The sequence below is a fragment of the Phyllobates terribilis genome, unplaced genomic scaffold (genome assembly GCF_046119375.1).
Source record: "Phyllobates terribilis strain yellow unplaced genomic scaffold, ASM4611937v1 Scaffold_2__4_contigs__length_985480577, whole genome shotgun sequence".
Lineage (NCBI taxonomy): Eukaryota > Metazoa > Chordata > Amphibia > Anura > Dendrobatidae > Phyllobates > Phyllobates terribilis.
Window position 1 is genome coordinate 862,018,751 of NW_027362762.1, and position 27,466 is coordinate 862,046,216.

A 27,466-nucleotide genomic window follows, 5' to 3' on the forward strand; every position below is an offset into this window, starting at 1 on the left:
AACCACCCTCTGCCTTCTATCCTTTAGCCAGTTAGCTACCCACTTGCAGACATTTTCCCCCAGCCCCATCATTCTCATTTTGTATACCAACCTATTATGTGGCACGCTATCGAACGCTTTTGAGAAGTCGAGATACACGACATCCACTGGATCCCCCTGATCTACTCGAGAGCTCAACTCCTCGTAGAAGTCAATCAGGTTTGTTTGGCAGGAGCGATTCCTCATGAATCCATGTTGGTTCGGGGTTAATAGATTATTAGCATCAAGATGCTCCATAATTGCCTCATTAATAAAGCCTTCAAAAATTTTGCCCACAACGGACGTCAGACTCACCGGCCGATAGTTTCCGGTGTTACTTTTTGCTCCCTTTTTGAATATTGGCACTACATTCGCCTGTCGCCAATCAAGTGGTACAGACCCAGTCTCAACAGAGTCCTTAAATATAAGATATAACGGTCTGTCTATCACATTACTTAGTTCCCTTAGTACCCGTGGGTGTATGCCATCAGGTCCTGGTGATTTGTTTATTTTAATGTTACTGAGGCGTTTCTGTACCCCAGCTTGGGTTAGATTTGTCATACTTAGTGGAGGATTAAGCTTGTCACTTCTCATTTCGCCTGTTAGTTCTTTTTCCTTTGTGAAAGTTGACGAAAAAAATTTATTTAATAGATTAGCTTTATCCTCATCTTTCTCTATGATTTTGCCTTCATCACTTTTTATCGGTCCAATATTATTCGATTTAATCCTTTTACTATTTATATACGTAAAGAACAGTTTGGGATTTGATCTACTTTCCCTAGCAATACGTCTCTCTGTTTCCTCCTTTGCTATTTTTCAGATTCCAGTATTGACAGTTTTGGAGGTCTTTAGTAATTTAGGTAAAAAAAAAATGACTTACTCCTTACATACCCCTTACATATTGCCTTTCTAAAATTATACTGACAGCACTGGTTGGAGACCACAACTAAAATCTGGAGTAATGACCTCCTTGTGATATTGGATGAGTCACTTTCATGTGTTTCTGACGTGGCGAGTGGAAATTATATAAAGTGCAGTGTAAACAGTCAGTGCGTATATATTTTCTGAAAATAAAGATGCGACAGTATAATTATAGTACATTTTGACTTTGTTTAGTTTAATAGCTTGCTTAACAGGCCAACCGAAAGTGCAGAGAACGACCTGTAATTGATCGTTCTGTCTGCATTGAATTTGACTGACATTGTTCTCTGCAGCACTTGTCCTGTTTACAGTGATTTTTTTTCAATGCAGTGTTTTTTATGTTTTTAAGGGCAGGTGCAGATGACCGTATTTTCAGTCCGAGTGCGATCCAACAAAGCATTGGATACACTCAGACCAATGTTAGACTATGGGGCCGTGCACTTCTGATTTCATCTTAGGGAAAATAAAAAAGCTGCATGTCCAAGTTTGATACAATATTCAGATCGCACTCGGCCATGCAGGTCAATGAGTGAGTGGAAAACATCGGACTGCACTCGGATGTCATTTGAGTGCAGTCCGATTTCCACGCACTGACACAATGGAGAAGATGGAAAAATTTTTGTTCTCCATCTTCTCCTCATCCGAAAAAATCGGATCACACTATGCACTAGCATAATCAGCCCGATACTCACGGATAAGAGAATATACGGCCATCTGCACCCGCCCTAATACTGCATGTCCATGTGGATTCCTATTGTTATCATTTTTACAGCAAGGTCCCATGGATCTGTATAAGTACTGTTTTTAGCCCATAGAAGTCAGTGGGCTGAGTATAAAAAACTTATCTTCAATGTTCGCATAACTGACTTGTGTGTATTTTTTATTATCTATATGTTTTGTTGTTTTTTATCATGCATATTTCTACAACAAAATTAGTTTTTTAACTGAAATGGAGCAAATATAGATAAAATAAAATGAAAAAACGAACAGCTCAGAAAACAGTACAGAAGAAAAACTAATACAATAAAGAAACAAAAAACAAAACGAGACAGAATAAGTAAACGGAAAAAAGGATAAGTATTTGGCATCAATATTTCATCTGTATTTTCAAATGCAAGAGTCAATGTGCCCTGAGTCATACACTGTAGAGTTATTCCAAGATGAAGAAAAAAAAACAAAATCTAGCAGCAGAAAATGTAATAAACTACGGTAAATGGATATTACTCACCTATTAAAGCCCTGACTGCATAGGTGATACCACTAAGTACAGCACATAACTACAGAGGCCAGTGATTAGCTGCAGCAGTCACGTGCCAGTATGGCACTTAATCTGTGCTGGCATATACCATAAATAAAGACTGTCAGGAGATTACAGGATAAAAGGAGAAATAAAGGGGGATTTAACAGATGAGTTGCAGTTTTTTTTAAATTTCTTATTGTACAGCTATTTTTTCGTTTTACTGTTAGAAGACCCTTTTAAAAGGGAATCTGTCAATAGGATTGTCCCTTCTAAGCAGTCTACATGAGCATGAAAGTCATGGGAAGCCAAATAAAAAGATATCTTGATATCTGCAATCTGAGGTCTTATTCACAATAAATCTCTGTATTTCTTAATATGTAAATAATTTGTTAAGATCTATGGGCCGGACATAGATCTCCCTGAGAATCTGCCTCAAGAGCTTATTTTAATGAAAGGGAGCGTTATCAGTGTGAGACATGTAATGGCTGACAATTCGCTCTCCTGATCTACACGTCTCACACAGGTAATCGCTCCTTTCATTTAAAATAATCTCTGGAGGCAGATTCTCAGATCTGTGTCCGGCCCATAGATCTTAACAGCTTATTTACATATAAAGAAAAATGTGGATTTCTCTGTAAGAAAACATCAGATCACAGAGATCAAGGTATCATGTTATTCAGCTTCCGATGACCTGTGTGCCCATATAGACAGCATAGAAGGGTAGATCCTACTGACAGATTCCCTTTATCATCCAATATGATATTTTTATTTCATATTTAATTTATTTATATATTAATATTCTGTTTTCACAATTCTGATTGTTATTGTCTTACATTATCTGAGCCTATGTGTACCGTTTGCTCTACTCACTATTAAAAGGTGTCAGCCAGAACTTTGATATTGATGGCATATTGTTATTAGTCATTGATATCAAATCAGTGGTAGTCCAACACACGGTACCCCCACCAGTCAGCTGCTAGCAAGTCCCACTGCAGCTGGGTGCACACACTCCAGAGCTGGAACAGCGCGGCACCATACAGTGTCTACTGGCTGTTGTGTGGGTGCTGCAGGTTAGCTCCGTTCACTTTAATGAGAGCCGAGCTGCAGTACCTGGGTATTTAATTTATTTATGCTGAGTTGAGCCAAGAAAAAGCAAATTTTTCATAGGCAAAGCTGCTTCAGAAAAAAGCTACCGGCCTTTTACAGAGGCGGCTTCGCTGGCGGTTTTGCTGTTATTTTTGCGTCGACTCTGATGCCTGTCTCTTATTTCTATGATTTAAACAATAACAAGCGAGTGGCTTCCTAATAGTAGCCACCCTAAGAATGGATATGCTTATGCTTTTAACTGCTTCACAGTTCCCAATCCCTAAGGCAGTTAAAAGAAGTAACGAAAGACTGAACATGTGCACAGCAGTGTCGCTTTTACATTACTGTGCTTTATGATCTTTTTTTTTTTAGTTGGTTTTGCAGCGCTTTTTCAGGTGCAATCTGCTTGACAAAAATGTGTGCCCATAGCCTTACCAAGGTTCTTCAAAACTTTTCTTCTTAGGACTGATCCAGTGTTTTGAGAACTACTATACATGCTGTACTGTGCCCTGAGCCCTCTGCTTTGGGGGAAAGACTAAAGAGATGGAGTTTACATGGTGCTGAATTGGTGAAATGGAAAGTGGTGGGTGAAGAGCTAACTTCAACTTCTAGATGGGAAACTGCTCCAGGACAGAACCCGTTCAGGGAATGAGTGGGTTAATGTGGCGCCCCTGAGGGTTCAGTCGCCACAGAGGTACTACACCTCACCCAGAGGTGTGGTGTCTCCTTCTCTCAGGTAAGGAGGGAGTGCTACCCGGAACCCCAACACCTGCATCTAACACTACACTGCTCCAGGCCGGCTGGAAGGGCAAGATGCAATGTGTTTTCCTGCTGAGCCCTGTCCCTGGCTGGAGTGGGGGGAACCCAAAGGTAGGGGGAACCAGTAGTGGGTGTGGGTGGAGGAAGTAGTTAGGGGGAGCACTTTGGTAGGAGTATAAAATGGGAAGCCATCTTAGTGTGGCAGTTAGGTCAGAGGACAGTAGTGAGGGGACGGTTCAGAAGAACAGTCCGGGAGCAGAGTCTCAGTAGGAGCTCTGCTCCACAACTAGGGCCTAGTGTCAGAGGCCCAGGAGGGGAGCAGGGAGTAGGCTCCGTTCTAAGAAGGGATCCTAGGGGGTACGGCGAGTGCAGGAAGGCACCCGTACACCCCCCCATCAGTCAGAAGACAGAGGGATCGTAGGCCGCAAGAAGGGGACCGGCCCCTTGTCCAGTCGTGTTACTCCAGGTCTCGGCTGGGAAAACCGGAGGCTTCTGGCTTCTATAGTCAGTTGCCGAAGCCTCATTCTAATCCCCGTGAGGGTCAAGCAGGTCTGTGAACTCCGACGGACAGGAGGGACTTCAGAGCACCCGAGCAGGATTGAGAGTGGGAAGCGCAGGGCAGGAGGGAGAAAGACCCAGCGTGAAGACGGTCTAGCTAGGAACACGAGAAAGTGGGGTTCTGCCAGGTACTCCTGATCTACCTGAGGAAGTGCTGAACCCCTGCCTGGTGGACGCAGCGCGACGTGGGAGGTTGACACCTGTACAGTGCACCAGTGGAACTGTCATAAGAACTGTGAGTAAAAACTCGGATGACTGCACCGCACTGCCTCAGTCCCTTCTTTCATCTGCGGCATCTCTCCCTCACGGTACTACAACGCCCAGTGCAACGCACACTACCTACACTGCCCTGGAACTAGCTCTACCTGTGGAGAGCCACACCATCCCTGCTGCCGTAACACCAGCTCCAGAGGGCGGCGGCTCCCCTTTAGCCGCAATCCACAGGTGGCGTCACGAACAATCCCAAAAACCCCATATAAAAGTACCCCCCTTTTGCACTGACCGCCCTGGGTCACGGACCGGGCCAGCCACCGTGATACTCCCCTACCGGCATACACAGGGGCCCGGCTGCCGAGTACCCCACGGCCCTGGGGGCGTGTCATTAACAAATTGATAGAAAAAGTGACGAGGTGTTGTTGCGCTGCCCGGTAAAAAGGTGCAATAATCAGTAATTTATAAGTTATCTTTATTGGAAATCTACAGTTTAGCACAAACCAGTTTTAACCTCCAGACAGGAGCCTTCTTAGGTGGCTAACATCACCCGACAAAGGCTCCTGTCCGGAGCTGAATATCAGTTTGTGATCTGTTAACTGTAGACTTCCAATAAAGGTAACTTATAAATTGCAGAATATTGCACCTTTTTACCGGGCATCGCAACGACACCTCGTCGCTTCTTCTATTCGCTTGATGGAGAGGCTGGCACACTGCTTGCACTATGCTTCAAAATTATTATCTTACATCTAATGTGTCTCTAAATAGACTATTCTTCTACATGATTTGTGGATACTTTTTGTTTTATTTTTTGTAGTTATTTTATCATTCTTTTGAAGTAGACCTTTCATTAAAATTGTGATTAATTTACATTTTTCAACACTTGCCTGTCCTTAATCCGAGAAATCGTGCAGAATGTTTACTGTGGCTAGTAACACATCAGATCTATGTCCAAATCTCCAGGAAGCTTAGTTTGTCTCATTCATGAGCTGATTATTTTTCTGGTGATTTGACCTTAGAAGACCTGCAAATGCAAGACTTGTAAGATCATAGCTTGAGGAACTGGCAGTGTTATACTGTGTGCGTTCAAAGCATCATGTTGCCATAAGCCTAACAACATTGCTAGTGATGGAGCATTCAAAGATACCTCATCACCTTGTACAGCGCCAGTTCGGGCAGGAATGTTAGTTCTCTTTGCCTAGAGAAGTTTTATTATTTTGGACTTTTTGTGATGAAGTTAGCGTTCTGCAGTTGGACATTTGGCAGTGAGCCTTGGTCAATGTGACTGAAAAACAAGCTAATATAATTGTACATAAAAATATTACGTGGATACTCAAACCATCTGAAAAGGAGACTGCCAGCATATAGGGGAACTGCAGGACTGATGTAAAACCTGCCTACCAAGTGGAGAATAACGTGCTCCACAATGATGCTTCTTCTGCTCTGTATATACTGCATAACTACTGAAAGGTCCTCTATAAACATGTTATATACCATTCCTACTAATTTGATTTTATCTAAAATAAAGGCAACTTTCAATTATGCATTATGAATATGACGCGCCCCCTGGGCCGTGGGGTACTCGGTAGCCGGGCCGGTCGATGCTGGGGGATGTTACAGTGGTGGTGACCCGGTCCGTGACCCAGGGCGGTCAATAAAAGGATTTTAAAGAAAAGGGAATAGAGTTTCTATATATAATGTTCGTGAGCTGATGATGACGCAGCAGAGTTGGTTCAGCTCTCCACAGGCAGAGCTTAGCTCCAGGGCAGGAAATGGTGATGTTATAGATGTTGCTGTGCAGTGTAGTGCAGGGGATGGCGCAGATAATAACCAGTGCACAACTTAATGGCGGTTTCCTCTTATCTTTACTTGCGGTGGTTAGGCAGACCGGGGCACGGGTACTATCTGGTAGTAGAGGTCCGGGCGGCCTGGAAGCAAGTTGGGAATACACCTCTCCAGGTGAAGTTGTAGGCCTTCCCTCTGTTGTAATCTCTTTGGCCCTGCTGCTTATAGCTATGCTGTGGCCCTCGTCCCTGAGTAAAACGTCTTTGTGCTCACCCGTATGGCAGGGAGCTCGGGCCTTCCTGGAGTGTCGCTCCCAAGTGGCGGTGCTGGGTCCTATGTGCTGCTGAGCCTCCGGGCGGCCTGATGGGGCCAGGAGAACTGCAGTCTCCTGACCTCCAGTTTCTGCTGCTGGGCCTTCAGTGCCCCACAACCTCGGACTCCGGTGTCCGGTTCTTCTACGCTCCTCTCTGGGCTGAGCTGCCGTGCAGCTCCACTCCCCAGGTCTTTCCTCTTCGCTGTCCTGAATTCAACTCTCACTAACTCTAACTAACCCCGCCTCCAGATTCCAATTGCTAAGGGAAGGAGCTCCCCTTTCTGGTCTGGAGCCAGGAAAGTGTTGCATGCTAGTATACCTGACTAGGGGACCCCTGCTTGGCATGGCATCACCCCTTGTGAGGGAGGCAATGCCACTGTGGCAACCGGACCCCTGGGGTGCCACAAATATCCTACCGTTTTGTGTCTCCAGCTCTTATACAGACTCGTGACCATTGTGTAGCAAAGCCTGGTAGGACTGGGTTAAATCCTAGCACTCAAGGTCTTAATTATGTGCACCTGGCTAGCTTTGACTAACAAACAGGAAATGGGTTCACCTTGTGTCAGTCTGCTGGATGTTGAGCAGAGTGGAGCGTGTTGAAGGTGGTGAGTGACCCGCCAAAATGTGAGCTAGAGCTGGGAGACAACCTGAGTCTCTCTCTGAATAGAGACTGCATGGGTCAGCTATGCAAGCTGAGCAATCTGTGTGTTGGAGCTGCAAAGTAACGTGTGGAACTGTGCATGGAGTTGAACACTTCTGTTAGGCGTTGGAAGCTGCTGGAGCTCAGGCCGAAGGGGATACCGATACATGGTAGGACCATATCTCTTCTGCGTATAAAATTTGCTCAGGGTAAAAGGACTGTAATCTATTTGGGTGAGCCCGCACTGACATATGTGCCTGCTAAATTAACTATTTATTTGCTGTTATTCCTTTGTGCCTAGAAGAAGCTCTTTCTGGTTTTGAATCCTTTGGAGTTTTATGACAGCAATAAAACTGCACATGTTTGGACCAAACCGCATTACCTGTGTGAACGCTACTTAATGCCTACCTGAGAGCATACATTCCTACAATGGTTACAGGCTACAAACAAACTCTGTGTAGTGTAATATTGCAGTTATACTCACTCCCCTTCAATCTGTTATATATTTCTTAAAAACATATGTCAGGCAGGTGGGAAGTAATGTAACTGTAGCATCAGAATATACAAGATTATGTAATAAGATATGTAATAAGTTGGTATACATTAATAAAGAGGACCTGTTACTTGTCCCCAATAATTGAGCTATCCCTTTTTGACCATAAATTGATTGAGTCACATTGGGGTCAGTTAAAAATTATGGGACAAATATGTTCCTTGGTCCTTAAAAATGAAATACCTTCCACCGATTCTGCAGTGCTTAGTCTTTTTGTGCTGCATCATTCCAGTTCAGAAATATTCACATTTGTTTCTTCTGCAGCACACTATGTGAAATTTCTGATTTGCAGTCCAACTGGGCATTTCTTCATTCTTCTCTGGAGGTGTGCGCTTTCACCCCTCCCTCCCAGATGCTGACAGTCACAGCTGAGACTGATAGATTGCTAGATCAGCTGCTGAGCTGCGATTTTACATGTCTGAGAGGGAGGGTTAAAAACGAACACCCCAAGAAAAACTCAGAAGAAACGCCCAGTTGCATTACATGCAGAGATTTCACATATTACACTCCAAGAGCTATAAATGTCAATATCTCTGTAATGGAGTGACGAAGCGCAAAACGGAAAAGAGTGGCAGAGTCTGGTGGGCTAAGATTTTTATATCGTATCTTACAAATTTTTTTTTTAGCAAATTACAAGTCGTCTGTAGGTGCTGTATTTCTCTGTTTAAAATAAAAAAAACACTTATACTTACCTCCTGCAACGGTGGAATATCATAGATGTTGGTGCCAGGTTTCCTGGTGCTTGTGTGATATTTCTATGCCACACAAGCACTGCAGCTTATCAGTAGCCGCTGATGGGCTGTTTTGCTCATACGTTTATGGGATGTCTGAGGGAAGTGTAAATGAACATCCCATCAACGGCCAATGATAGGCTGGAGTGCTCATGTGACCTAATAATATCAGACAGGGCACCAACCTTGCTGGAACAGCACTAGTTCGGGAGGGGAGTATAAGTATTTTTTTTTATTTTATACGGGGGACTACAGCATTTAAAAAGGGGTTGTCCAAGAAGTAGACAACTCCTTTAACGACAAATTTACAATATTTAACTGAAATATGTATCTGGTATAAAATATCAATTTTTAAAACTTTGTATCACAACAAAATACTATTAAATTTATTACCATGTGATATTCTACCAAACATCAAGGGCAGGAGGCGGAAGGTTGATGTGATGTCATGTGATGTGTAAATTAGTGGCCGATGCTGTGTAGTTGTTAGATTGTCCCCTTCAGTTTAGCTGTTCTTTATCATTGTCACTGTTTGACACTGTTGACGCTGAAATTGAGCTGACTGCAAAAAAATAAAAAATTCCTGCAAAATCAACATCTGAAACTAATTTCCTGTTCCCTCACATTTTAACATCACGACTGTTTTGTCTAGAATAAGTCAACTTCTTCATCACAGTTTACTTTGTGGTATCACGAAATTAGTGTTTCACTTTGATATTACCAGTTTTCATATACATATTGTGCAGTCTGTGGGCATCACCAATCTTTTTAAAACTGATTTGTGGACCTTTTGCCTATTTTAGATACCTTGTATTAGAATTTGCCCCCTTATCCACTTATTTGTAGGACAACATTTGAAAGGATACATGAGAAACTTCCTCACAAAATTACTACCTCTCCAAGAATTTATTTTTTTTCTTCCTTGATAACAAAACAGACAAATCTTAAAGGGATCCTGTCACGTCCTAGTTGTTATGTACACTGCTCCCATTGGCTTGTTAGTGATGTAATGTGCATCACTAACAAGCTGTTTTCATGAAAATTGGTGGTAGTGTTAGAACCCTCCTGTTTGTTTTTGTTTCTATCTTGTGTTTTGCGGTCACTTGACCGTCTGCCTATTTATTCCAGCTCCGCCCTTCTGGCTTTGCTGGACTTCAGTGTTGTTTTGCCTGTCTCTCTAGCCAGGTGCTTCGGTGCCTATCTCTGTCTAGTTCGCTTGGTCCTCTGGGACCTCTAGTTCGTTTTGTCTGTTTGTCTTTTGTGCTCTGCATCTACTTCTGTTTAGGAGGTGTCCCATTTTTGTCCCAGTCCTTAGTTCTTTTGGGACCCCTCCCTTAACTCTACAGGTCTTCTTTCAGACTAGCCGAGGACTAAGGCGGGTCTGTTCACAAGGAACAGGCAGCCTGCTACATCGTAGGGATTCAGCTTAGTCTTACTGTAGGTACAGCTTTTCCCATTCTTTCCTTAGTTTATGTTGCAGATCATAACAGTAAGTCCAGCCCAAAAAAAAAAAAACTAAAAGGAAAGAAATTCGGGGATCAGTATGGTTTCCGTCCAGGAGTTGGCTCAACGCCTGCAGGGATTGTCTCTGGAGGTGGCTGAGCTTCAGCAACACGTGAGTAGCTGTCCTGGAGCGCATTTTGTTGAAACCAAGGTAGGACTGCTTGATTTTTGTTTATGGTAAACAGCAATATTTTTTTTTACTTTAAAAATGCTTGTTTGTTATATTTTCGTTTGAGACCCAGATCCTCTGGGAATGAATCACAGCGCATTGGTTTTATTATGTCACTTTTGTGCAAAGAACCACAGGGTTGGGCCTTTTCTCTCCAGCCTAATGATCCGTGTTTAAGTACTGTTGAAGAATTTTTTTCTGCTATGGGGCTATTATATGACGATCCTGATCGAATCTCATCTGCTGAATCAGAACTTAGACGTTTGAATCAGGGGTCAGATGATGTTGAAAATTATTGCACACACTTCAGGAGATGGGCTTCAGAAGTTAAATGGAATGATTCTGCGCTAAGATGTTTATTTCTTGCTGGTCTGAGTGAAAGGGTTAAGGATTTGCTAATTGCATTCCCTGCACCTGAGACTCTGTAGGAAGCTATGCAGTTAGCTGTTCGTGTGGACAGGAGACTGAGGTCCAGGGCTAATGATGTAAAAACTCCTGTAACTTCAGGTCCTAGTTCCCAGAAAATCTGCTCTGACAGCGGAGAACCAATGGAGGTGGGGGCAATGTCACTCCGCTCTCAGGAAAGAGATCGGAGATTCGCCGAAGGTTTGTGTCTTTATTGTGGTAAAGATGACCATTTGATTAAGTATTGTGAGCATCGTTTAAGTAAAGAAAAAAAAAAGGTCAGTTACGCCCGTATAGCTTGTTTACGCTCTGCAGGAGTGTTTCTTTCGGGGAGTACTACTCTGCAGGGAGATTTGATTGAATTTCAGGTATTTGTGGATTGTGGTTCAACACATAATGTGATTGATAAAGGGTTTTTGGAAAACCTTAAATTGAAATCCAAACCTTTGTCATCACCTATTTCTGTGGTTGCAATTGATAACACTCCTTTGAAATGTATTACTCACAAGACTGCTGCATTTCCTCTCACTATCAATGGAGATCACCAAGAAATTTTGGACTTGGTTGTTTTGGATAATTTGCCCTCTCCAGGCGTTCTAGGATTGCCTTGGTTAAGACTGCACAATCCTTTATTGGACTGGTCTACTAATGTGATTAAGTCTTGGAGTCCGAAGCGCTATGATAAATGTTGTAATGGTCGCATTGCGGCTGTGGAAAAGGGAGAATTACTTGTACCTATTCAAGATTTTTTGAGTTTTTTTTCGGAGGAGGAGTCGCAAGTTTTACCTCCTCATGGGGATTATGATTGCGCCATTGAGTTTGTTCCGGGTGCTACTCTTCCCAAAAGTCGCTTGTTTAATCTGACTATCCCTGAAAGAAAGGCCTTGGAGGAATACATAGAGACTAGCCTGGCTGCTGGTCACATTAGACCTTCTAAGTCGCCTGTGGCAGTTGGATTCTTTCTTCTTTGTTAAAAAAAAAGGACAGCGGTTTACGTCCATGTATGGATTTTCGTGAAATTAATAAGATTACCGTACGCAATTCCTACCCATTGCCGTTAATTCCTGACTTGTTTAACCAGTTAGTGGGGGCCAAGTGGTTCTCGAAAATTGATCTCCGGGGGGCATACAATTTGTTACGTGTGAAGGAGGGTGATGAATGGAAAACTGCTTTTAACACTCCGGTAGGTCACTTTGAGAGTCTGGTGATGCCTTTTGGTCTTACCAATGCACCTGCATTTTTTCAGAACCTGATTAATGACATCCTGAGACCTTTGATTGGTAAGAATATGGTTGTGTATTTGGATGACATTTTGATTTATTCGCCAGATCTAGAATCCCATTGGCAGAGTGTACGTGAAGTTTTGCAGTTATTGAGTGATAATTCACTCTTTGCTAAGCTGGAGAAATGTGAATTCGCTGTGCAGAAAATTAGTTTTTTGGGCTACACTGTCTCCAGCGAGGGCTTTGAGATGGACCATGTGAAGGTTCAGGCTGTGCAGGAATAGCCTAGGCCTATTGGTTTGAAATCTATACAGAGATTTTGGGGTTTTGCCAATTATTACAGGAAATTCATTAAGAATTTTTCTGTAATTGTTAAACCTCTAACCGATCTCACCAGGAAAGGTGCGAATACGGTCCAGTCGACTACTGAGGCCATTGAAGCATTTGAGTATCTCAAAGAGAGGTTCAGTTCTGCCCCTATCCTTATGCAGCCTGATGAGACCAAGCCTTTTTTGGTCGAGGTTGATGCTTCTTCGGTGGGGGTCGGAGCAGTTTTGTCTCAAAAGAACAAGGGTGGAGTACATCCTTGTGCCTTTTTTTTTCGAAAAAAAGTTCAGAAACCGAACTGAATTATGATGTTGGAAATCGGGAGTTGCTGGCTATTAAACTTGCGTTTGAACACTTGCGTCATTTTTTGGAAGGCGCTAGATTTCCTATTCAGGTTTTCAGAGATCATAAGAATTTGATCTATCTGGATGCTGCCAAGCGTTTGAATGCCCGTCAAGCTAGGTGGGCACTTTGGTTTTCTCGGTTTCATTTTTCTGTTACCTATATCCCTGGTACTAAGAATGTTAAAGCCGATGCTTTATCTCACAGCTTCTCTCATAGTAACATAGTAACATAGTTTGTAAAGCCGAATAAAGACTTGCGTCCATCAAGTTCGACCTATTAGTTCTTTAATTGCTAAAGTTGATCCAGAGGAGGGCAAAAACCCCAAATGATTTAGCCAATCTTTACCTGAGGAAAAATTCCCTCCCGACTCTGAAACCAGCAGTCAGAATAAATCCCTGTATCAACCTACTATTTTATTTTATTTTTAAGTATATGCTGAAATCTGCCTGGTATCTAGAAATGCATCCAGTCCCCGCTTGAACTGGTGTAGTGAATCTGACATTACCGTCTCCTCACTCAGTGAATTCCATATTCTCACTGCTCTTACCGTAAAGAACCCCTTCCTATGCTGGTGCTGAAACCTCTTCCAGTCTTAGTGAATGCCCTCTTGTTACCGTAATATCCCTCCTTTTGAACAAATCCCGGGCAAGATCTCTATACTGTCCCCTAACATATTTGTACACATTTATTATGTCCCCCCTCAACCTTCTCTTTTCCAGGCTGAATAGTCCTAGTTTTGCCAACCTCTCTGGGTATTGCAGTCCCTCCATTCCCTTTATTAATTTTGTTGCCCTCCTTTGTACCTTTTCAAGCTCATTTATATCCTTTCTATATATTGGGGCCCATAACTGAGCACAGTATTCCAAGTGTGGTCTGACCAGTGCTGTGTACAGTGGAAGAACAATGTTCTCATCCTTTGCAGCTATACCTCTTCTGATACATCCCATTACCCTGTTTGCCCTTACAGCAGCGGCCTGACTTTGGGCACTCCAATTTAGTTTGCTATCAATCAAGACACCCAAGTCCTTCTCCATCTCTGAATTCCCCAATGATTTCCCATTCAGGGAGTACTGGTGACTTCCATTTTTCCTTCCCATATGTATGACCTTACATTTCTCCTCGTTAAACCTCATTTGCCATTTAATGCTCCACCTACCCAGCTTATCCAAATCCCTCTGTAGGTCTGCACTGTCCTCTTTTGTATTAATTGTTTTACATAACTTTGTGTCATCTGCAAATATTGATATTTTACTATTTATCCCGTTGACTATGTCGTTAATAAAGATATTAAATAACATTGGGCCTAGTACAGACCCCTGTGGTACCCCACTAGTGACGCTTACCCAATCTGAGAATATTCCATTTATAACCACCCTCTGCCTTCTATCCTTTAGCCAGTTAGCTACCCACTTGCAGACATTTTCCCCCAGCCCCATCATTCTCTTTTTGTATACCAACCTATTATGTGGCACGCTATCGAACGCTTTTGAGAAGTCGAGATACACGACATCCACTGGTTCCCCCTGATCTAATCGAGAGCTAACCTCCATCGAGAGCTAACCTCGGTCGGTGCCGAGGAGGAGGAGAACATTTTGCAGAAAGGAGTTGTGGTGGCGGCTTTGGACTCCGTTTTGGAGAATGGGATTCTGAATGCTCAAGATGATGCTCCATCTAACACTCCCCATGGGAGGTTGTTCGTGCCTAGAGCCTTTAGGAGAGATTTGTTTGTGGAGTGTCATGAGTCTCGGTTGGCAGGTCATCCAGGAGTTTCGGAGACTAAGAGACTTATCAGTTGCAGTTTTTGGTGGCCTGGATGGCATAAGGAAGTCATCAAGTGGGTGCGTCAGTGTACTGTGTGTGCTAGGTCAAAGGCTTCACATACTCCTGCTGCGGGGTTGCTTTGCCCTCTGGAGGTTCCTAGTGCGCCTTGGACGCATCTCACTATGGATTTTATTACTGATCTTCCTGTGTCCGAGGGTTTTACTGTCATCTGGGTGGTCGTGGACCGTTTTAGTAAGATGTGTCATTTGGTTCCATTCATTAAGTTGCCCTGCGCTAAGACACTCGCTAAGGCGTTTGTTAAGGAGATTGTCAAGCTCCATGGCGTTCCCACGGATATTGTTTCTGATAGAGGACCTCAGTTTGTGGCTCGTTTTTGGCGTGCTTTTTGTGACAGGTTGGGAGTCCATTTGTCATTTTCATCTGGTTATCATCCTGAGTCGAATGGACACACTGAAAGAAAGAACCAGGATGTAGAACAGTTTTTGCATTGTTTTGTGGCAGACAATCAAGAGGGGTGGTCTGAGTTTCTGCATCTTGCAGAATTTGCTCTTAACAACCATACATCCTCCTCTGCTGGGTGTTCTCCTTTTTTTTGTTGTACTGGGAGACATCCGTCTTTTGGTTCGTTCTCCAAATTGGGGTCGGCGGTGCCGGAGGAGGAGGATTTTTCCGGTGATTTGGAGAGAGTTTGGACTAATGTACGTTGTAACCTGCAAGAGGCTAACAAGAAGTCCAAGAAGTATTTTGACAGGAAACTTAAAGCGGTTTTGTTTACTGTGGGTGACATGGTTTGGTTGTCCTCGAAGAACCTGCGGTTGAGGATACCCTCTAAAAAACTGGGTCCTAAGTTTGTGGGTCCATTTAAAGTGCTTCAGGTTGTTAACCAGTCTGCTGTTAGGTTGGATGTCCCTATTTCCTGGAAGATTAATCCTGTGTTTCATGTTTCCTTGTTGAAAAAGGCTGACGTATCTAATAGGGACGCCACTGTCACAGTTCCTCCTGTGGTGGAAGACGGCGAATATGAAATTTCTCGTATTTTGAATTCTAGATGGCATAGAGGGAAATTACAGTATCTTGTCTCCTGGAAGGGTTTCGGTCCCGAAGACAACTCCTGGATAAGGACGGATGATGTCTCTGCTCCTAGGCTTGTTAAAGCTTTCCACAGGAGGTTTCCTGATAGGCCTGGGCCTGGGGCATCAGGAAGATCCTCATAGAAGAGGGGGTACTGTTAGAACCCTCCTGTTGGTTTTTGCTATCTTGTGTTTTGCGGTCACGTGACCATCTGCCTATTTATTCCAGCTCCGCCCTTCTGGCTTTGCTGGACTTCATTGTTGTTTGACTGTCTCTCTAGCCAGGTGCTTCGGTGCCTATCTCTGTCTAGTTTGCTTGGTCCTCTGGGACCTCTAGTTCGTTTTGTCTGTTTGTCTTTTGTGCTCTGCATCTACTTCTGTTTAGGAGGTGTCCCATTTTTGTCCCAGTCCTTAATTCTTTTAGGGACCCCTCCCTTAACTCTACAGGTCTTCTTTCAGACTAGCCGAGGACTAAGGCGGGTCTGTTCACAAGGAACAGGCAGCCCGCTACATCATAGGGATTCAGCTTAGTCTTACTGTAGGAACAGCTTTCCCCTATCTTTCCTTAGTTTATGTTGCAGATCATAACAGGTAGTATAATGATGTTATGTTTTATATACTTTATCTTACCTGCTCGTATTCAGTCATAGGGGTGTGATTCTCACATTCAGTCATGGGCGGTCGCCTCGTTCAGTTAGTGCTGGCGCCACCCATTACATTTGAATACTGCTCCCGACAAGCGCTAGGTTTGAGGGGCGCATGCGCATTTCCACACGTCGGGCAGCTGGTCCGGCGCGTGTGCACTGAGGCTGTGTGATTACCAGCTTGAGTGCATGCACTGTGACCTGTGACTCCTGGCGTGTGCGCGGTCAATGTATCGTGTGGTCACCGCTGCAGTGTCACTGCGCATGCGGTGACTGCAAGATACATTGACCACACCGTTTTGGTCTTAAGCAAGTGAAATGCATGATCAATGGGATTGAGATTCAGTCATTGCAGAATATTCAACTTCTTTTTCTTAAACTCCTGGGTTGCTTTCGCAGTATTTTTTGGGTCATTGCCCATCTGTGAATTGCCATCCAATCAACCTTGCTGCATTTGGTTGAATGGAGCAGAAAGTATCGCCCTGTGCACTTCAGAATTCATTCGGCTGCTTCTGTCTTCAGCACCATTGGAAGTACTGCATGCCCATGCCATTACACTGACTCCACCATGTCTTACAGAGGATGTGGTTTGCTTTGGATCATGAGCCGTTCAAAGCCTTCTCCATACTTTCTTCTTCCCATCATTCTGGTACTTGGTTTCATCTGTCCAAAGAATGCTTTTCCAGAACTGGGCGGTTTCTTTAGATGTTTTTTGGCAAAATCTAATCTGGCCTTTCTATTTTTAAGGCTGATTAATGGTTTGCACCTTGTGGTGAACCCTTTGAATTTGCTCTCATGAAGTCTTTTCTTTATGGTAGACTTCGATCAGGAAGTAGGTGGTTCTGTGAGAGTGTTCTTCACTTGGGTGCATGTTGTGAAGGGTTTTTCTTCACCATGGAAAGTATTCTGCGATCATCCACCACTGTTGTCTTCCGTGGACATCCAGGCCCTTTTGAGTTCCCAAGCTCATCAGTGCACTCTTTTTTTGCAGAATATACCAAACTGATGATTTGGCCACTCCTAACATTTCTTCTATCTCTCTGATGGATTTCTTTTTTTTTCAGCCTAATGATGGTCTGTTTTTCTTCCATTAAGAGCTCCTTGTATGTTCACAGCAACAGCTTCCAAATACGAATGCCACACCTGGTATCACCTCCAAACCTTTTACCTGCTTAATTGATGATATATTAATGAAGAAATAGCCCATTAAAGAACTTTTGAGATAATTGTCCAATTACTATTGGTCCCTTTAAAAAGAAGCATCTACATATTAAAGAGCTGTAATTCCTAAACCCTTACTCCAATTAGGATATGAATATCCTCAAAAAGCTGAGTCTGCACTTTAAGCCCATATTGATTATATAACTGTATCTTGAATATGTTTGGCAAACGGCTAAAATGTCAAAACTTGTGTCACTGTCCAAATATTTCTGGACCTAACTGTATGATCTCCTTTCGCATAGAATCCTCTATTTTCTTATAACTTTTCTTTTTCTCCCCTCCCCTTTACCCTAAGAAAGAAAGCATCAGAGGATAATATCTTACACTTTTTGACTGGCAGAGAATTCCATTTATTCTAAGCCCCACCATAGTCCCATGGACAACTTTCCTATGTTTTGTTGGTCTTCCATGTGGTCTCTGTCACATTTCCTATTTACACACTGGTATGTCTCCCTCGTTCTCATTATTGTGCTATTTTTGAAAAAAAATAAAAACTGAGCAACAAAAAAAATATTTGTAAAAATAGAGATTTTTTTTTCTTTTCTAAAAAGTCCCACTTTCACCCTTGGGCTAGTAATGCAGCTTCCAAGTGAGCTTAGAAGAGCTGCAATTTCTTCCCTTGGACAGACATTTCTAGGGGAAATAAGTGGATCCTTTTTCTTTTTGAATTAAAACAATCTCCATATAAAAATTATTCAACTTTTCTCTTCCTTCTTCATGCACATAACAATTTTCTCTTTTATAATTACCTTTGTCAAGTATTTTAACTCTCATGGGCAGTGGCATACTGCCAATGGTAACAGGCCACGCAGCCGCTATGGGGCCCATGAGCCGAGGGGAGCCCAGAGCCAGTGTCAGGCTCCCCAACCGTCATCGAAAGTGCAACTGTATCCGCATCCTGGATCCTTCCTTCTCCATCATTCTTCCTCGACATCTGATGTCTCAGCGCAGAGGGCACGATGACATCATTACATGGCGCCCTCTGCGTTGAGATGTGCGGCGCTTCAGAACGCTCGCTGCAGAGACCGGAGCAGCGGGGGAACGAGAAGGAGAGGTATTTTTTTTTTAAATCAGTGAAAACATTGTGGTGGCCAGAATACTGTATCGAGGACTATGGGGTGCATTATCTAATATGGAGGGCTATGGAGAGTGTATTATACGATATGGAGGACTATGGGGAGTGCATTATCCTATATGCAGGACTATGGGGAATGCATTATCCTATATGGATAAATACGGGGAGTGCAGTATACTATATGAAGGACTATGGGGAGTGCATTATACTATATGGAAGACTATGAGTACTGCATTATACTACATGAAGGACAATGAGGTGTATTATACTATATGGAAGGCTATGTGGGGGCTATTATATTTGGAGGGCTATGTGGGAGCCTTTATACTGTATACAAGCTATTATACAGTGTGAAGGTTTGTGTGGGGTCCATCATACTGTGTGGAGCCCTTATACTGTATGTAGGCACATATTGCATGGAGGGATGTATGGAGGTCACAGTGTAGGGGGAAATCATACCTTGTTGTGGTCACCATACTTATCCAGGGAAGTTGAGGGGTATGGTACAGTAGGGTCATCATACTGTGCGTGTCGATAAATTCATTGTGGGGGTATCTTACAGAGTTTGTGGGGCACTTTTGTTGGCATCATACTTTAAGAGTTAAATGAAAGGGAAACTAGGGCTCCAGTAGGAGGAAAATTACTGTGTAAAGGCTGCAAAGTTGTGAGATCTGCTCTTCTGTGACCCTACCGAATATGATTTTTTTTTTTATCTTGGGGAGAGGGAGGCCAAATAAGACCTTCTGCTATGAGACCCCGTGATTTCTATGTATGCCCCTGCTCATGGGACATTTTGTGTCACACAGTCACCCAAATGGTCCCCTTCCTCTCTTTCCCAGGCATCCTTTGCTGTGAATTACAGTGAGAACCTTCCTATCAGCCGTCTTACTGTACAGAAACATACGTGAATTTATAGTGATAGAATGTGAAACATCTGGGATTAGTAACCTAATGTTTATATGTGCATTCTGGACACACTCGAACCTTTACATAAATTTATGGTCTATATGGTTTCTTGGCATTTTTTATTATTTTTGTTAAGCTGAAAAATGTGGAATCCTGATAAGTTTACTTAAATAAAGACACAGATGAGAAAGTCATTATAACCCTGCCCTTCTTTCATTTCATAAGAAATCCATGCAGCTGGACGCCGATGAAGGTAGTCATGAGATTTAAATACACAAATGAAGCAGAAATATTAGGCATCAGATATACAAGGACTGACTAGTGTTCACATCTCTGGACATTAATTTTAAATCTTTCCTATAATTTCTGGTAGCTTTTCTGAGTAAACTGTCGTGTGTACAAGAGAAATTAGTTCATTTTTTGGGCATTAAATGACTCCTATCTTGGTTTTTTAACCCATTTTTAGTTGTCTGTGAGCTACTGGGTGGAGAATCCCTGTTATGTCTCCCATACACTGCACACAGACGAGGGATTTCTGCTCTCATGTCTCTATTTAGGGTATATTCAGAAGCAGCATCGAGGAACTTAAACAGTGTAACTGTGAATCCAGCGCTAGGGTAATTTCACTTACTAGAAAGCAGCAGCACTCTTTTTGTACCTGTGCCCCTCTTTCCCTCTGCTTCGCACTCAGCTCCTCCCCTCTCCATAGAGTTCTACAGGCAGCTTTAATCTGAGCAGTCAGTCCATGTTATTTTGACGAAAATTAATTTTAGTAGCTTTTCAGCGTGAATGATTTGTTGTTTGTTAGGGGAAGAGAAGAAGTGGTTCATAAATCAAGAAAAAAAATCAGATTTTTCTGATAAAATGGATTACTAATTTTTTCAAATTTTAAAATGAAAGGGACCAATTAAAAGGAATCTGTCAGTAGGATCAACCCTCCTAAGCCATCTATATGGACATGCAGGTCATAGAAAGTTGAATAAAAAATGATATCTTGAAATCTGTGATCTGATGTTTTAGAGAAATCTGTGTTTTTCTTAATGTAAATTAGCTATTAAGATCTATGTTGCAGGAGATAGAACTCTCCGAGAGTCTGCCTCAAGAGCTTATTTTAAATGAAAGGGCGTGTTTCCAGTGTGAGACATGTAGATTGCAGACGGTCAGTCATTACATGTCTCACCCGTAAAATTTCAAATTTACTTTGGAGACAGATTCTCAGGGAGATCTATGTCCGGCCCATAGATCTTAACATTTCATTTACATATAAGAAAAACGTGGATTTCTCTGGAGTAAGATATCGGATCACAGATATCAAGGTATCATTTTATTCAAGTTCCTATGACCTACATGCCCATAAAGATGACGAAGGAGGATTTATCCTGCTGACATCTTCCCTTTTAAAAATGTTCAGCAAAGCTATGGTAAATTCTATTAGCTCTGTTATGCTTGATATTTCAAATGTTACACGCAAGCCGCTAGGTTCAGACTGGGGCGAGACAGGTTACATGAATTCTTTGGAATCCTGGGGGAACTGTTACTCAGGGCGACCATAGACTATGTGCTGCAGCTTCTCTCAGGCACACAGGGGTATTGACCCTCAGGCACAGACACCTAGGTTGTTTCACTTGCTGACCAGACACACTTGACAAGAGTCCTCATAAATGGTAGAACCGTAGCATTTAATAAGAAGCTGCATAGCCAGTGCAAGTTAAGTCTTATGAGCAACAGGCTCCAATGACAAACAGTACAGTTTCCTGAGCAGCACAGCAGTTCACAGTCTTCCTAGTAGTACAGGACAGTACAGTTCTAATGGAAAGGCACATTAATGAACACAGCATTCTTTACAACACAGTGAGATGGAGGAGGGGGGAGGGTTTGCTGAGGGAGATGATCCCTGTGACACCATTTCTTACAGTCCTTATCGTTCTGCCTGACAATACTCTGCACTGCTAGTTCAGGAACTCTACCTGACCTGTGCTTAGCTTCACTCCTGACTTGAATCCTTTTCACTTGCAGGGACGTTTCTGTCAGATGCAGAACACACACACCACCTTTCTCTTGGCTCCAGCTGGACAGTAAACAACTTCTAATCTCCACAATCCCCCTGGTACTCTGCTAAAACACTCCCCTTCTCCTGTGACTGTGTTAACCCCTCTAGTTGCTGGATGCTTCTGGAGCACAACACTTCCTGACTCCTGTGCTTGTGTGACATGCAGAAGTAGTGCTGTTGCTTTAAAAGCATTCAGCAACTATTAGAAGTAATACAAACTCAGAACTTTTTATTCAGTTGCTCTGTCACTAGAAAGTACATCTGTTAAAAGCAATTTCTAAATCCCATCAGTGAATTGCTCGCTCAACTTCAATTCCAGTCAGTTCAAGGTAAATAGTCTCTACGTGCTCATGAGAAGAAGCAAAAATAAAATATGTCACTATATATGGACTGTGTATCCAAGAATAACATTTGAATTAAAATTGCAGTATTGTAATGGTAAACATTAATTTATTAGAAATCTAAAAAAGTGTTAAGCGTTACAGGATTCAACCCCTTCCTCAGACACATAACTATCTCAATGTGTCTGCAGAAGGGATTGAACCCCGTAACGCTTAGCACTTTTCAGATTTTTAATAAACTAACATTTGCTATAGTATTACTGGTATTTTTCTAATTTTGGATGCACATTCCATTTATAATGATGCATTTTATTTATTGGTCTCCTTGTTTGCCACTAGGTTGAAAATATCAAACGGAGGCTTCCAGGACTTTTGCGGCACCAAATTCTACATGCAATCAAGGGAGTTGTGACCCCAGCACGACTGAACTAGGTAAGCAGTTTAGCTATATCTCTCTGATATCAGCCAAATTCTCATTTCAGAATATACTACTCTAGGCGGCGCTCTGTCCTGCTTTTTCTCTCCTATACCCCTGATATCCATGTGCTCATGGTCATAACTCCGTGTGCTGTCCGTTTTTCGTGGACTGTTTGTTTCCCAAGCTTCTTCTATCAATCTTAATTATTTTTCATCTAGAAAAACTGATGAAACTCTGATGTTAAAAATGGACACTAACCAAACTGATGAAACGCGACCTTTTTTTTTTGCATACGAGAAAAATCACTGGCATCTGAATGAGGGCTAACTCTTGGAGATCCCACCATCTCCGAAAGAGTTGTATCTAAATATTTTCCATTTACACGATGATATAGGCAGGATGCTCATATGCTGAATTAATCCCCTTAGTAGCAGAATCTCATGGAATGAAATACATACAGGGGCCTTCCTAATTAAAAAGTATTGTCTAAATAGGACAATCCCATTAATGTAAGAGTCCAAGGAATCATTAACGTCTATAGCGTTGTAAGAGGTTTGCTCAAATACTGGATTTATACAGGGATGTTAAATTGTGTATCAGTTCTTTGCATGAATGAAATAAAGAGCAAATGAGAGAACTTATATAAATGCCTCTGTTCCCAATGAAGTGTTTCTTTGTTCACTGAAAGTTACTGCATTTTTCATTAGTTCAGATGTAGGCCAACAATGTATTAAACATACACGTGTGGTTTTTGCTTTTGCATTTTATTGCGGCCATTCATACAGTATTATTACCAGGGAAGAGAGGTGAAATAGATCCCAGGATTTACTCATGGTTAAAGGGGTTGTCTGGTCATCTGATAAAGGTCTGCAGTCATTCTATGTGACTGCAGTTTTCTGCGGTGCGCCCACTGTCAGGATTCACTGGCATTGACAGTGAGAGCGGGAGGTCACGATTTGCATACATGCGATCATGTGCCAACTAGACGTACTCGCCTTGTATTGAGAGAAGCCATCTAGTTGGGATGTGACCGGAAGTATGCAGATCACATAGTTGTAATCACGTTACCGCTCACTCTCTCCAGCAATACTGGTGAATCCTGGTGCGCTGTAAGGATTCAGACGTCTGCAGTCACAGAGTGACTACAGACTTTTTTTCTGAAGACCGGACTACTCCTCTAATTTTAAAATTTAAAGCATCAGGTGGCTTTACAAAAACACACTAGTAAATGATAGACTCGTACATGAAAACTGCTGGGTCAGGACTACGGTTATCCAGTTTGGCCGAGTAACCATATAACTTCCTTTCATTTTTCTTGTTGTACTTGCTAGTTTAAGAGTTTATTATATACATGGAGCTGTTTGAAGGCCACAACCACATGAAAAGAACAGAATATCTTATAATGTTCACTGAGGAAGTGGTTATATGGTTTCTGTCAGTGTATGTTTGGATAAAGAGAGGTACAGGCTTAGTTTAGTGCACCCTGGCAGCAAGGGGAACTGTGACACGTGATGCCAGCAAACTGATAAAACGGAGTTCTGCAACTGTATTATATTGTGAAAGTTATGTAAGAGAACTCAAAGGGGGAAGTATATACTGTATAAATATTGTATACAGATCAGTTTATCAAAGATACCAACTCTTTCATGTTTGGAGTTTTCCGGTATGAATATTAGACATATGATCCATAAAATCAAGTGAGGTTGTTTTCTATAGATCAGCTTTAGTGCGGTTCCTCATTAGAATGGGAAAATAGAGTGATCTGAGTCTGTTTGAATGAGGTGTGGTCATCAATGCTATAGCAGCCAGGGTAAGTATATCAAAGCCTGACCACCTATTGGGGTTTTCTAATGCAATGCCCTCGAGAGTATACTGAGAATGATGTGATCAAGGAAAAACATCTGGTGTAATGGTCACGGGCCAGACACTAGTGAAATGGGTCTCTTGGTGTGTATAATGTGATGTCTTTCTGAAAGATCTTTTCCCTTGAATGCATGTTAGTAGATGGTACAGCAAACTGGGACTCAGCAGTTTAGTAAGGAAGGATCCTCTCCAGTTAATGAAAATAAGCTGTATTTTACTGGTTTAACTGATGAAACATATATACAATAGGCAGCAGGTACAAAGTTTGTTCTTTACATCGTCTGCACTATACACAGAGGTACTTTCATTGTAGATACAAGTGGCAGTAAATTTCTTGTGAGACAAATTCCTATGAAAACATAAACCTGAACAGGGCCCCCCATTTCTAGTTTGCTTTCCTTCCACCCATAGCTTACTTTGGTGCAGTACCCATGCCCCAGCCTGACAAGTATCAGCTTTAATCAGCTACCAGTATCTCTTCACTTATACTTTGGGCTACACGTAGCTTCTGTCACTTCAAACTCATGTGCTGTCTCAGGTACTCCACTAACCTATGGCTATAGCTTCAGACCTCCAGATCTGTACTCCAGAATATGAGCTCACCTGTCTATAGTTTTCATCTAGAACTCACCAGGCACCCAGACTTGCCTGCTGTATCCAGATCCCAAATGCCATGATACTATCCTGTTGCAAACTTGCTACCCGAAACGCCTTCCTTCTCACACATGTTGTACGGCCTAGTCTGTCACATTGCCTGTAACTGAATTCATTCTCCTCACTTAACTCTCACTTTGTCTATTACTAAGGAAATTACTAGCAACTTCCCTTTTTGCTCCTAAAACATCTCCCAATGGCAGGGCCTGGCTAACTGTTAACCCCCCTGTGCCCTGTATCTGCTATGTTACCTTTTCTTCTTCCCAATATCACCACATCTGAGGAGCATAACAACACTGTAAACAGCTGCATCAATCATCATGTACAATGAATCTAGCACATTACAGCAATCAAGTTTCAATAGCAACTTTAATGGGTGACAGAAATCTTCCTCTCCCTTTACACTTAGGGAAAAGGGAAAAGTTAGATCACTGACAGTGGAAAAATATCAGATGAATAAAGATTTTTGTTGTAGCATGCTTACAGGAGGATCAGAATTTGGTGCAAACAGCATGAATTGATGAACCCTTTCTGTCAACAGTTCAAGTTGTCGGAGATTGAGTAATATACAGTAGTGTGGGGAATGTTTTCTTGGCACACCCTAGGTCTTCGGATTCCCTTGGATCAACCTAAGTGTCGTAGCAGACCAAGTTCATCCCTTCATGCACAATACCACAGCAGGACAATGCACTATTCCACAAGGTTTATAGAGTCATGGATTGGTTCCCAGATCTTAATTCTATAGTTCATCTCTGGGACGAAAAAGAACAGTCTGCTCAGAGTATGTCAGTACCTTTATTCAATTTACCGCTAATGTGAGGAGCTATCATGTCCGCTTGGGGCAATGTTCTTAAGAACATAATTATTTAATGGAATTTATGCCACAATGAACTGCTGAGTTTCTGAAGGTCTAAAAAGGTCCAACATGTTTCCAGATGGGCGTCTATAATTGAGTGGCCAGTCAGTGTATATACACAGCAGGTAATCAGTGAGGACCAATCTGGAAAAATATTTATAAGTGGGAAAAGATTGTTTTTTACATTTAAACTGGTTTTCCACTTACTGATGGTTACATTACAGACCTAAACTAAAAAAAAAGAAAGGGACTTCTGTGGGTCTCACTATTAAACACGTGTAATATGGTTTTCAAATGTTTCCTTTTAAATACTCTGCAGGAGCTCACAGCTCAGTATGTGAAACAGCTGCGAGTCTATGGGCCTCTTCCTGTTATCACTGGGACTGTACAGCTGCAATTTGTAAATGACATTGGCCAAAATAGAAGTGTTGAGCTAATCGTACCATCCATCGATCCATCCATTTATCTGTCTGTCCGTTCATCCATCCCATCCTTGTGCTTTTGGATATAGAATACCTCTATAAAAGAGAAAGAATACTAGGATAGGTAAACTAAGATTGGTTTTATCACACACAGTGAATATTGCAACAACCACATAATGAAAACTGCTTAAAATCCTACTTGAAAGACTATCGCTAATGGATAATGTTAAATCTTAAAGGGGTTGTCTGGTACTTTAATATTGATGGCCTATCATTAGCTGTTGGCGGAAGTGCCGGGTGTTGCACCACCACCAATCAGCTATTTCCGATGCCGATGGTGGCCAGATGTGATCAGTTCTGGAGAGGAACAGCACAGCTCTGTCAAATGCATTGTGCCTCATCATGGTACTGCGGATCCTTCCTTATGACGCGCCCACTGGGCCATGTTCAAGGGATACCCGGAGCCGGATCTAGATAGGGGTAGTAGTCCTTGTGGCGGTGACCCGGTCCGTGCCCAGGGTGGTCAAACTAAGTGTGTGGCAGTCTTGGTAGATGTTGTTTCAGTGTCGACTACGCCACCCGTTGATTTGCGGTCACAAGGCCGCCGCTGCAGAACAGTCCGCTGAGGCCGGTAGTATGTGTGCAGCAATGGTGGTATAACCCCCAACGGGAGGGGTATGGCCTCAGGGCAGCTGGTGCGGATGATGGAGGTAGTGATAGTGCAGAAAGGAGAGTCAGAGACGTGAGATGCAGTTTCAGGGTTTTTTACTCACTGATGTTGCTTTAGTCACTTCGGCCGGGAGTGACCACCCGAGCCGTACTGCATTCACCAGGTGCGGGACTCGGCTAACCCCCAGGCAGTTCCGGAGCGTGGTCCTGAGCTTCCCTCTCACTCTCTTTCTCCTGGCCGTCCCCACCAGGGATCCACCTTTGTCCGGTTCCCTTGGGCCTTCTACGGTAAAACCTTCTCTGGCTTTCCTGACCCTACTCTTGGTGTACCTTCCTGGTGGATGTGGTGAGGGTCGTGGCAAAACTTGACCACGACCTCCGGTTCCTGGTTAAGGGTTACTTTTGCCTCCGCCAGCTTGGGATCCGGTGCCCTCTTCTGCCAACCCTTCACCCTTTTGGCTTAATTCTGGGATCTTAGGGTTCCCTCTTTTCTGCGTCTCTGGGCCTTTCTTCTTCCTCTCCACTACAAGCCTGGCCCTGGAGCTGGGCCCAGCCGGAGCCACAGCTCCTAGTCAGCCCTCCTGGCTGAACTCTCCTTCAGCTTCTCCTCAGACTGACTGACTGACTGACTGACTGACCTCGTCCTAAGATGGTGCCCACCATATATACTCCCTCTATGTGTGAGCCCAGGTGACCAGCACCCAATGGG

General features: G+C 42.8%; 1 protein-coding gene across 5 annotated transcripts in view; it reads left to right on the plus strand.

Moving 5' to 3' along the window:
* Window positions 1-27,466, plus strand: part of SPECC1 (sperm antigen with calponin homology and coiled-coil domains 1) — a 519,798-nt gene that overhangs the window by 18,717 nt on the left and 473,615 nt on the right. For 4 of the 5 annotated variants that reach the window (XM_073667989.1, XM_073667993.1, XM_073667996.1 and 1 more), the window contains exon 2: window positions 22,215-22,307. The exons of the other annotated variant lie outside the window; for it this stretch is intronic. The gene's annotated coding sequence lies outside the window, so the exon portion shown is untranslated. The remainder of the gene's footprint in view (window positions 1-22,214; window positions 22,308-27,466) is intronic. 5 annotated transcript variants of the gene reach the window in all.